General features: G+C 33.2%; 1 pseudogene; it reads right to left on the bottom strand.

The window, feature by feature from the left end:
- Positions 1–7,286: 7,286 nt before the first annotated feature.
- On the bottom strand, positions 7,287–9,764 carry LOC8285127 (annotated as a pseudogene).
- Between the last annotated feature and the right edge of the window lie 281 nt (positions 9,765–10,045).

The raw sequence follows: 10,045 nt of genomic DNA, 5'->3' as shown, positions 1-10,045 counted from the left end.
GAAGCTTAAGCCACAGACTTCAGAGATAGATCAGGAAGCCAACTTTCTTATTTATGTATATTAGTTTTTAAATTTATTATTTAACAAAATATTTTCTATAAATGTAAGCATTTTATACACAGACATGCCAAAGCAACATATAATACACCTAAATTTAGTCCATTTTATTCAAGCCCAATCCGTATTAAATTTTTAATCTAATTTACTAACAAATTATGTATAAGGTCCACCTATTCTAATTAATTACATGCTATGCTCTTTTAATTTCAGCCTTTGAACCTGTTGGACTACTTGTTATGAGAAAGTTCATTCATTGTAATCTCAATCATAACTAAGTTCAAACTTTAACTAAACATGTCCAAGTCCACTAGTCTAATTGAATTTTAGGGTTTAGGCCCAATTAAAATGGGTAGCATATTAGACTACCAAATTTAGTTGGATCAGTCTTTTAGCCCTAAGTCTACGTGGCCCTTCTTAATTAATCAATTACAAAATTATGTATTGGGTTAACATGCAATGAATAAAATAATAATAAAGAAAATAAAGCAGAAAAAGAAATTCTAGCTATTACAACACGTCTACAACTACGATTACAGAACCAGAAAGGCCTAAAACTAAACAGGGGCCAAGAATACTTTAAAAACTACCAAAAAGGCAAAAGATATGGGGGCCACCATGGTTAGCCGATCGGCTCTAGAGTCTAGGGATGCATTCCAGTCAGTTTTCCTTCGATCTTCCCTCATTTGTCAGTCCAATCCCATATTTCAGAAGCGATTTTCACATGCATAGATGTTTAAAAGAAATTAGAATGAGAAAAAATAGCTAAAAAAATTAACAGAGTAAAAGTAAAGGGGCTGAAAAAACCTAGATTGCTAAAAAAAAATAAAAATTCCATAAACTGACAATAGGTTATTAAAATAAATAAGTATTTTTTAATTTAGAGTTAATTACCAAATTATATTGATAAAAACTAAATATTAATCATATGATCATATTTCTACATAAATCTAAAACCCTAGTCAGCAAAATGTCAAATCTAAAAAAAAAAAAATTCTAGTTCTTATTATCATATTCAAAACCCAATTAACATGCATATTCTAAAATCCTAATCTAATTATATTGATAAAAAAATAAAAACTCTAATCATGTTTCTAAATGAAAATAAAAAAAGATAGAAAAAGAACAAAAGAACTAGTTTTTATGATTGATGCAGATATATGGTGGTAGAAACCCTCAGGTTGTCACCGTGTATCTTAGATCTGCATGTCTTGGGTGATGAGGAAGCAGTTGAATCAAAAACTGGGTAGGAATCTAGAGCTGGATCTGACATGAAAAAATCTTCTGTCGTTTGAAAAAAAAATTTCCAAAAGTCTTCTTTTTTAATAGGCTAAGTTTTAAAAATTCTTCTTTCTTTAGTGGCTTGAATCTTTGAATCTTAATTATGATCAATAGTGCAATTTCTTTTGTTCTCTTTTGATTTCTCTCTCTTTTCTTTCTTTCTGAGTGTTCTTTGTTATTAAAATTGCTCTCGATAAAAAATTAATTCTTGCCTCCTCCTTGAAATCCAAAACACCTCTTACTATTTATAGAGGTAGGGTTTCAGAGGAAACCCTAGAGAAAGAGATAAATTCTATGAATATATTAATAAATATCCTCTTTATTTATTTAAAATTAAAGTAATAATTGATAAAACAATGGTTACCACTAAGGAAACCTTCTAGAAACTGTACTTTGACGTAAAATCGTCCGAAAAAAATGACATCGGTGAGTCAAGAACTATTGACTTTAACCTAGAGCCGATTGACACTATATAGAGCTGATTGGCACTATACAGAGCCGATTGGGTCTAGAGAAAAAGTTCTGATTTTTGCGATTTAGTCCATGATTTTGTAAAAATTGCCATTTTGACCCTCAAACTTAGTTTTTTCTAACAATTAGATCCATATTGATTTCAAAAAGCTGATTCCAGGTGGACTAACCTCGATCTCAGCCTCGGATTCATCTGTCCTTCTCCTCCCGAGGCTTGAGAAAGTAGTAACTCTCATTATAGAGTTGTTAGTTTTTTCCCGTTGATATATGTATTCGAAAAAGAGGTGCTAACAGTTACCATCAATTTGTCAAAATTTACGAACATACAAATGCATAAAATAAATTGAGATAAATCTTAGATATCAAGGATATAATAAGAGAATATTTGAGCTGTATAAGCCACGCTTGATAAGATCGAACTTTGATTGATGACTTGATGTGGGGCCACGCCCGCTCGGGTTGAGGAGTTCACCTACTTAGTACTTCACTCTATAGGGAAATTGTCAATTTCACTCCACTAGGTTTGAGAACTTAGCCTGCTTGAATTTGAGGATTTCACCTGCTTACGTCTTGAGGACTTTGCTAGCTTGGGAAATTATGCCCGTTAGAATTGGGAGCTATGCTCGTTGAATTGGTAATTGCAGATACTTCCCTCTAGCTACTTTCCATTCTAGGAAATAATTTCGGATTTGGGTTATTTTGGTAATTTTCCACTTTCAGGTACTTAGTTTGAAACTTCCCACCTCAGGGCACAATTTGACTTGTTCTAATGATTTTCGAAATATACTAACATTTGGCCTATGAGGAACCAAAATATAATTTTAACAAGTTAAGGACCAAACTCGTAACTTTCTCAAAAACTTCGCCTCAAGGTGTCAATCATACTTCTATGTGTCTTCCACAGACTTATATGGACTTTTGGATTGAAATCCAGTTTAGGCAGGTTAGGGACCTAAATGACATTTATGCCCTTCTTTAGGACATATACATAGGCTTATCCATTCTTCTTTCTTTTACCTACTCACTTGCTTAGTTTCTCTCTAAAGCTTCTTTTGCTCTTTCTTTGATTTCTTGCTTATTTCTTAACCAATTTTCACAAAATCAGTCTCCAAATGGCGAGTTCATCTTTTAGACTTACTGAACGCACCCTAGTCGTACCAAACTGGAAATTTACCACTCCGATTTTTTATCAAAATGACCTTGGGCTTGTGAAATGAGAGGAGATTTCTCTTTTGGCAAAATTAAGCTCAGATCACGCTTTTCGAGCCCTTGAAGAGGTAATTTCTCAATCTAAACTTGTTTTCTACAACTTAGAAACTCATATGCATATTAATTACTCAAAATATATGCAAATTGGTGTAAGAATTAAGAATGGCCAAAAACCCTAACCTATATACCAACCTATATATACAACAAACGATCATTTGTATGTAGTCTTCGAATGGCACTATATATTACTGATTCAGCACTACACAGCGCGAATAGTTGTACACAGGCCAGACAAGGTGCTTTAGGGTTTTTTCATGAAAATAATCATCGGATAGACACATATTTACCTCCTCATAGACTTTTGTATGCATGTGATACTTAAATACTTGGCTTTTTCTTTCCAAGGTGACATAGTACCAAGCCGATTTGGCAACCAATTCTATGGTGCACGAGAGTGGTTTGACGAGCTACCTAGCTCGGTTCAGGCCAGGATTGGGGACATTGGCTTCCGCCATTTCGTGGCCATACTCCTTTCTATCACTGGGAGTGTTGATCACTCTTCGATTTATGCCTTGTTGGAGAGATGGATGGATACGAAACATACTTTTCATATCCCCGTTGGTGAGTTAACTCTTTCTCCCCTTGTATTTTCGACTATCACCGGCATCGAATTCTCTGGCACATCTGTGTCTATTAACGATGCAATCCATTACTAGTGTCCCGAGGCTCGAGAGCGCTTCATTATTGACCTACTAGGATTTTGACCGATGCTCAAGAATGTGAGGTGCATAGCTTATCAGTGTATCCCACTCCATTACCGGGGCTTCATTCCTTGAAATTCTCGGGAGGTTGACCAGATGGCCCAAGCTTTCTTGGTGTATCTTTCTGGTATTATTATGTTCAGCGACTTTGGGAACTCGCTGATTTTTCACTATCTAGCACCTCTACGAGACTTAGACCAGGTTTCATCTTATGACTTGGGGTTCGGCACCCTCGCGTACCTTTATCAGTAGATGGACATCACTGTCTGTGGTGGCAAGAAGATTTACGGCTTCTAGCACGCGGTCCACATAAGTCATCTTGATTCTTTTCTTATAGTTACTTTTTTATCATATGTGTTGATTCCTCATTTTTACAGGTCTGGACCTTGGAGTTCGGCCTCTTGGTGGAGTCACAACCCATCTGCATCTCACGAGCTTTCGTTCGCTTGAGCTGCTGGGGATCCAGTAGGACGGTTGCTTGGGAGTGGTCATAGGTTCACATGCATCGTACGTGGATCAATAGCCTGACCTGGGACATGGTAAACATAATTCATTAGTTAAATTTATAATTTTGTTTATATCATGGCCTACCTTCTCTAGTTTACAGATCCAGAGCGATTGGATGGGAGAGTGCGACTAGTAGGAGCCTTATATGCTATCCACGGCTAACCTCGAGTAGAAAAGGATCCTGCTGGCTAGGCTCGCCTATTGGGCTTAGTACCTTGGCAAAAGGATTTACGATTAGGAGCGTGGTCCCAACAGACGCCGAGTCCCATTATCTCCTCCCCGCTCCATGTTTTAGACAACGGATCTTGTTGGAGAAGAGCTGGCGGAGTGCCTGAACGGGTATGATGAGCTTGCGGATTCTACCTTCCATTCATGGCTGATTGATTATACTTCGTTCATCCTTCAGCTGTTGGAGACTTTACTTCTCAGTAACGACACTGTTGTCTGGATATTTTCTAAGATTATTTATTTGCCAGGGCCCTACTATCCAAAAGCCAACTGAAGGACGGTCTTCTCAACGGAGCCGACCTTCACATGCTGCAAGCTCATCTCCTGGTGCGGCTTTTGAGGCACCACCTATGGCTACATCAAATGTGGTTCTGGGAGCTGTCTCATTTCCTCCAGGTCCGATGGCTTCATATTAGAGTCCACTCTGTGTGGTAGGGCACTGTCTCTCCACATATTAGTATTTTCCTCTAGAGTTCGTCTCGAGCAACTCTACCCATGTAATTTTTTGCCTTCCTTTTGCATTTTCATCATTTTGACTTTCCTAAAAATGTTAGTGACATATATAGAAATATCGATTCAGAGGGATCAGTTCGAGCACGTATATCAACTAGTCGGAGCTGCAAGGAAATAGTTTTTCATTCTTGGCGAGGATTGGCGAGTAAGAAAATAAATTATGATTTATAAAATACAAAATGTATCCATGAAATGTGTGAATTGTATAAACTAATTTTTTGAAAGCAACTTTCTATTGAATAATATTTTTAAGCCTCTCAGAATTAATTTTCTTTTTCTATTAAATCCTAAATATTTTAATTTCATTTTTTTTAGCCTATAATCCCTTGGATCAATTCTGATTTATTTTTATTTTTCAAAATAAAGTCTTAGTTTTTGTTAAAGAAATAATGCATTAATAATAGCTTTAAAAAAAAAAAAAAAACAGAGTGACATTACTGAAGAACATTAGAAGCTGGACAAGCCTTTTGAAATTTCACAATTCTACCTGACCTCAATTGTTTATAGAGATTCCAAATCACTAAGAATATGAAATACAAACAACTTTTATATGGAGTTTTAATTGTAATAAAATTCAAAAGAGCACAATTATGATTCTATGTTCAATCAGCAAAATCCATCTTTAATTATACTATAATATATAGAATCAATAAGAATAAAGAATTAGATGCGATGAACATAAAATAAATCCTAATGTACATTGAACAAAGTATTAATGAATAAGTAAAAATGAACATGCAAGATATGAACATTTTAAAATTACATTAATAAAGACGACAACGGTTTTTCATTTAATGAAAATATGTTGCATGTGCTATGAATTGTAGTCCATGATGTTACATGAATTGGGGTCTACCATATAATTATTACTATCTTATTAATTAAATCTTTATCCTTATAATTTGTTAATATTTTTTATTTTTAGTGATGTGGAATCTCTAACAATTATTGATGAATAATTGTGGTAATATTTCATTATTATGGATAGTATCAAATTGATAAATTATTGAGTGTCTTTTTCTTTGCCATGTCATATCATTGAGGATTGCTCTACCTATCAAAAAAATCATCCATGATAGATTTGTCCAGACCCTACTGGATAATGGTAACAGGTTTTTCTACAATTTGCAACATTATACCATCCCACAAATAGATGATAATCTAAGCGGAAGGAAATTGAATAGATGAAGAATTAGTTTTAATCGTGTTTGACTAATAAAAGTTTTTAGGAGGGAAAAAAAATTGAAGGAAAATAATTCTCATCAATTTTCTTTATAAAAGTTGAAATTGATTACAGTTCAATTTGGACTATTAAAAATTTCAACTCATGAAAAAAATTTAAAATTTAATTAATTATCTTTTTTATTTATCATTATAATAAAAAAATCACAATTAATTAATTTCTCTTCTTTTTCTTTAGTGATTATTTTTATATAACCAAAAACAATATAGTAAAATTTTTCTCTTTTCTTCCCTTCTCTTCCCTTTACAATACCCTCCCTTTATCTACCCTCTTCATTGCCATGAATAATGCTTTAGAAAGGTTAGATACATCGTGATAAGCATTCATTGGTTTTCATAAACATCAACTGATCAATAAGGAAAAATTCTTCTTTTTAAATTTCGGATATCATTTTAAACATGAATGGTTTATAGTAAGAAATGTTGAAGGAATCAAATTCTTCTTTATCTATCACTTTCTGTGTCATTAACATAATTAATTTGCATTATTTTGTATTAGAAACATATAAGGTCGATTCTTTTGTGGTAGGTAATATATAAATCATATAACCATATAAGATTAGGAAAAATGAGACAGTAAAAGTTTTGATGAAACAAACAAGTAATATATAATACTAAGAAAGATACTTGAAGGATAATCAAAGTTATTTCAAACTATTTACTTCTTCAATTGAAGGATAACTAAAGTTACTTGTCTAAGAAAACCATTGAGATTTGGTCTAATTATTAAGCAACCAAGAAATATGTTATATTTGTACCTCTAAGATTAATTGATTGAGACCCATTGCCAAAAGCTTCCATAAATAACAACCATCCTTGCATGTATCTAACCATGTTACAGCATAGAGGAGATTTCTCTATCATGTATTTTTCTAATTTTTTTTTTATAAATTTCAACCAAACATATTATTAATATCAAATCTGTTTTTTTTTTTTAATCTTTGAGTAGTAACCCATGGATTCCGATAACAACATAATGTACGTGCTTCTAGTAATCGCAGATACAACTTCAGCTCATTTTTGTTTTTGATAATATTTAAGTGTTTTATTAATCAAATAGGGGAAAGACATGATTAATGGGAGCTAAACAGTTCGAAACCCATTACACCCAAAATGAAAAACCCCTAAGAACACACAGATGCAACTAAACATAAAGGATGAGAAAATCCAAATTCTCACATAACGGACCAGAAACTAGATCCAAGAGGCCTCACACTAATGGCCACATATTGGATAGCAGCATTCAATTATAAGGTGTGTTCATCACTCTTTCTTAATCACAGACACTGTTAAATTAACAAATTCACTTTTCTCCTTTGCCATGTACTCGTTCAGGATTTCCTTGTACCTATCAAAAACCTCATCCATAATAGCTTTGTCGAAACCGAAGTGACTAATAATAAGAGGCTCGATCCCAGCTCTTACATACTTTGCAACATTATATCCAGGATTCTTAAAAGCTTCAGAAATGTTAGGTTCATCGTGATAAGGATTCCAATGTTGTTCAGAAAGCTCTATCTGATCAATAAGAAAAGATCCATCTTTTTCAATTTCGGATATCACTTCAGACATGGATGGTGTAAAGTAAGGAACGTTGAAGGAGTCCAATTTTTCTTTATTTATCACTCCCTGCATCATTAACATAATTCATTTTCACCGTAAATAATTTTGGAAGTAGAAACTTGGGAATAAGGATTTAGATATAAGGTTGATTCTTTTGTGGTAGATTATATATGTCACATAGCCATATAAGATTAGGAAGTGTAAAAAATATGATGAGACAAAAATGTGCAGATAAAAAATATGGGATTGTCTACTTTTTAAGCAGCCAATTAGTATATTATATTGTGATAAATACAAAAAATGTATCATGTGGTTTCACTCATTGACAATTTTTAGTATGTGGTGTTTTCTTGAGACAAAAAAAGATATATGATTATAAATCATAATAAAAGAAAGTATTTCTCTGTTAAAAAATTTGGTTAGTAAAGATTCAATAGTTTTTATCTCAGTTAGTCATTATTATCATGTTATCGACCTGAGTCAGACAATGTGGATTTAGAGCTTAACAACTCCTAACTTTATTGTTTGACAGTTTAATCATAGCTTAAAAAGTTATTGATCCGATGAAATTGATTTGATAGTCAAATAATAATATTATGACTTATTAAACTCTAAATCCACGTTATCAACCATGGACAATATAATAATGCTAGCTGATCGAGAATGAAGATTATTGCATCATTGCGAATCCAGAATTTTTAATGGTGAAATACTTTTTATTATCAATATTTATAACCACATACATCTCATTGTCCGGAAAAAAAATATACTAAAATTTGTCAAAAAGTGAAATCTATTTATAACTATTATATTTGTACCTCTAAAACTAATCGAGTAAGAGCTATTGCCAAAAGCTCCCACAAATAGCAACCATCCGTGCTAGATGGATCTTCACTTCTTCTTCCCACAATTGTCCATACCATGCGCCCTCCTGATATTAATTCTTGAGAACGACACTTTAAAAATGTAGAAAAGTCTCTTTGAAATTGGGCATAATACGCTTTCAACACGCTTGGTGGACTTGTGCTAGACATATAAATTTTTCCATCGTTACTTCCCAATCCTTCGGGAATCTGAATAAGTGAAAAATAAATTATTACATAATATCTACTCTTAGTAAAAGTAAATATCTATATTAAGAGTTGTACTTTTAGTATGCTACATTACAAGTCATTCTAAATATAAAAATATGATCTAATTTTGAGTTCAAGTAGTGGTACCTGAGAAATCCAGTGAAGACTATAAGAAGAATATGCGAATTGCAAGCTGTTGCAAGAGCCTACCATAGAAAGAACCAGGGATTCCATAAAAGAAACAAGGCCCAATGCTTTGTTCTTTCAACTTTTCTTGGAAACTTGGCAAATACCTAAAAGTAGTGTTGAAGTCATTGCTTGGGAGATCATTCAAGAACACATGATATTCTGGGGATTGATGACCCAGCTTTCTATAGTTCGTTTCTACTGCTCTGATGATTTCAGATACAGAAAATAGAGCGTTTGGCCCAGAGGAACAACCAAAATCTGCAATGGCTATACTCTCTGGGAAGCTGCTGCAATAGAGATTGGTCACGGCTCTCTCTATTATTGGCTTTGCCGCGAATATCACCTTTTGCTGAAAATTAATAAAACCTATCAAGTTTAAATTACTGATCAGTTAAATAAATTATGTTCTCCATTTTCATGCAAGAGATAATTAATTTATATTAGCTGTTCATGGAGCTAAAAGTATATTTTTCGTACATCAGTTTTCACGTTATTAATATTAATGTGCGTGCATGTGAAATAAAGAGAGGTTTATTATTACCTGAAGGAAAGAGTTTTGAGCATAGTTATTCTCTCCAGTTCCACCATTCATGTGAAGCTCTCGAACTACTTCCATCTCTCTCTTTCCTGTGTTTTCCAGTTGCTGGGTTTGCTTCTATTTATAGAGACTTGCACCACGAATAATTATTGTTTGAATTGACGCTTTTTTATAAGAAAAAAATAAATTGAGTTCCTTCAACTTCATTTTAGTACAGTTTGGTCCCCAAACTTTTAATTTTTTGGAAGCAACTTTCTATGAATTGTATCTTTAAGCCTCTCAAAATTAATTTTCTTTTTCTATTAAATCCTAAATGTTGTGATTTCATTCTTTTAGCCTATAATCCCTTGGATCAATCCTGTTCTATTTTTATTTTTTGAATAAAGTCTTATTTTTTGTTAAAAAAGAATGCA

The sequence above is a fragment of the Ricinus communis genome, chromosome 7, assembly GCF_019578655.1.
Source record: "Ricinus communis isolate WT05 ecotype wild-type chromosome 7, ASM1957865v1, whole genome shotgun sequence".
Taxonomy (NCBI): domain Eukaryota; kingdom Viridiplantae; phylum Streptophyta; class Magnoliopsida; order Malpighiales; family Euphorbiaceae; genus Ricinus; species Ricinus communis.
This window is presented reverse-complemented; position numbering and strand designations above follow the sequence as displayed.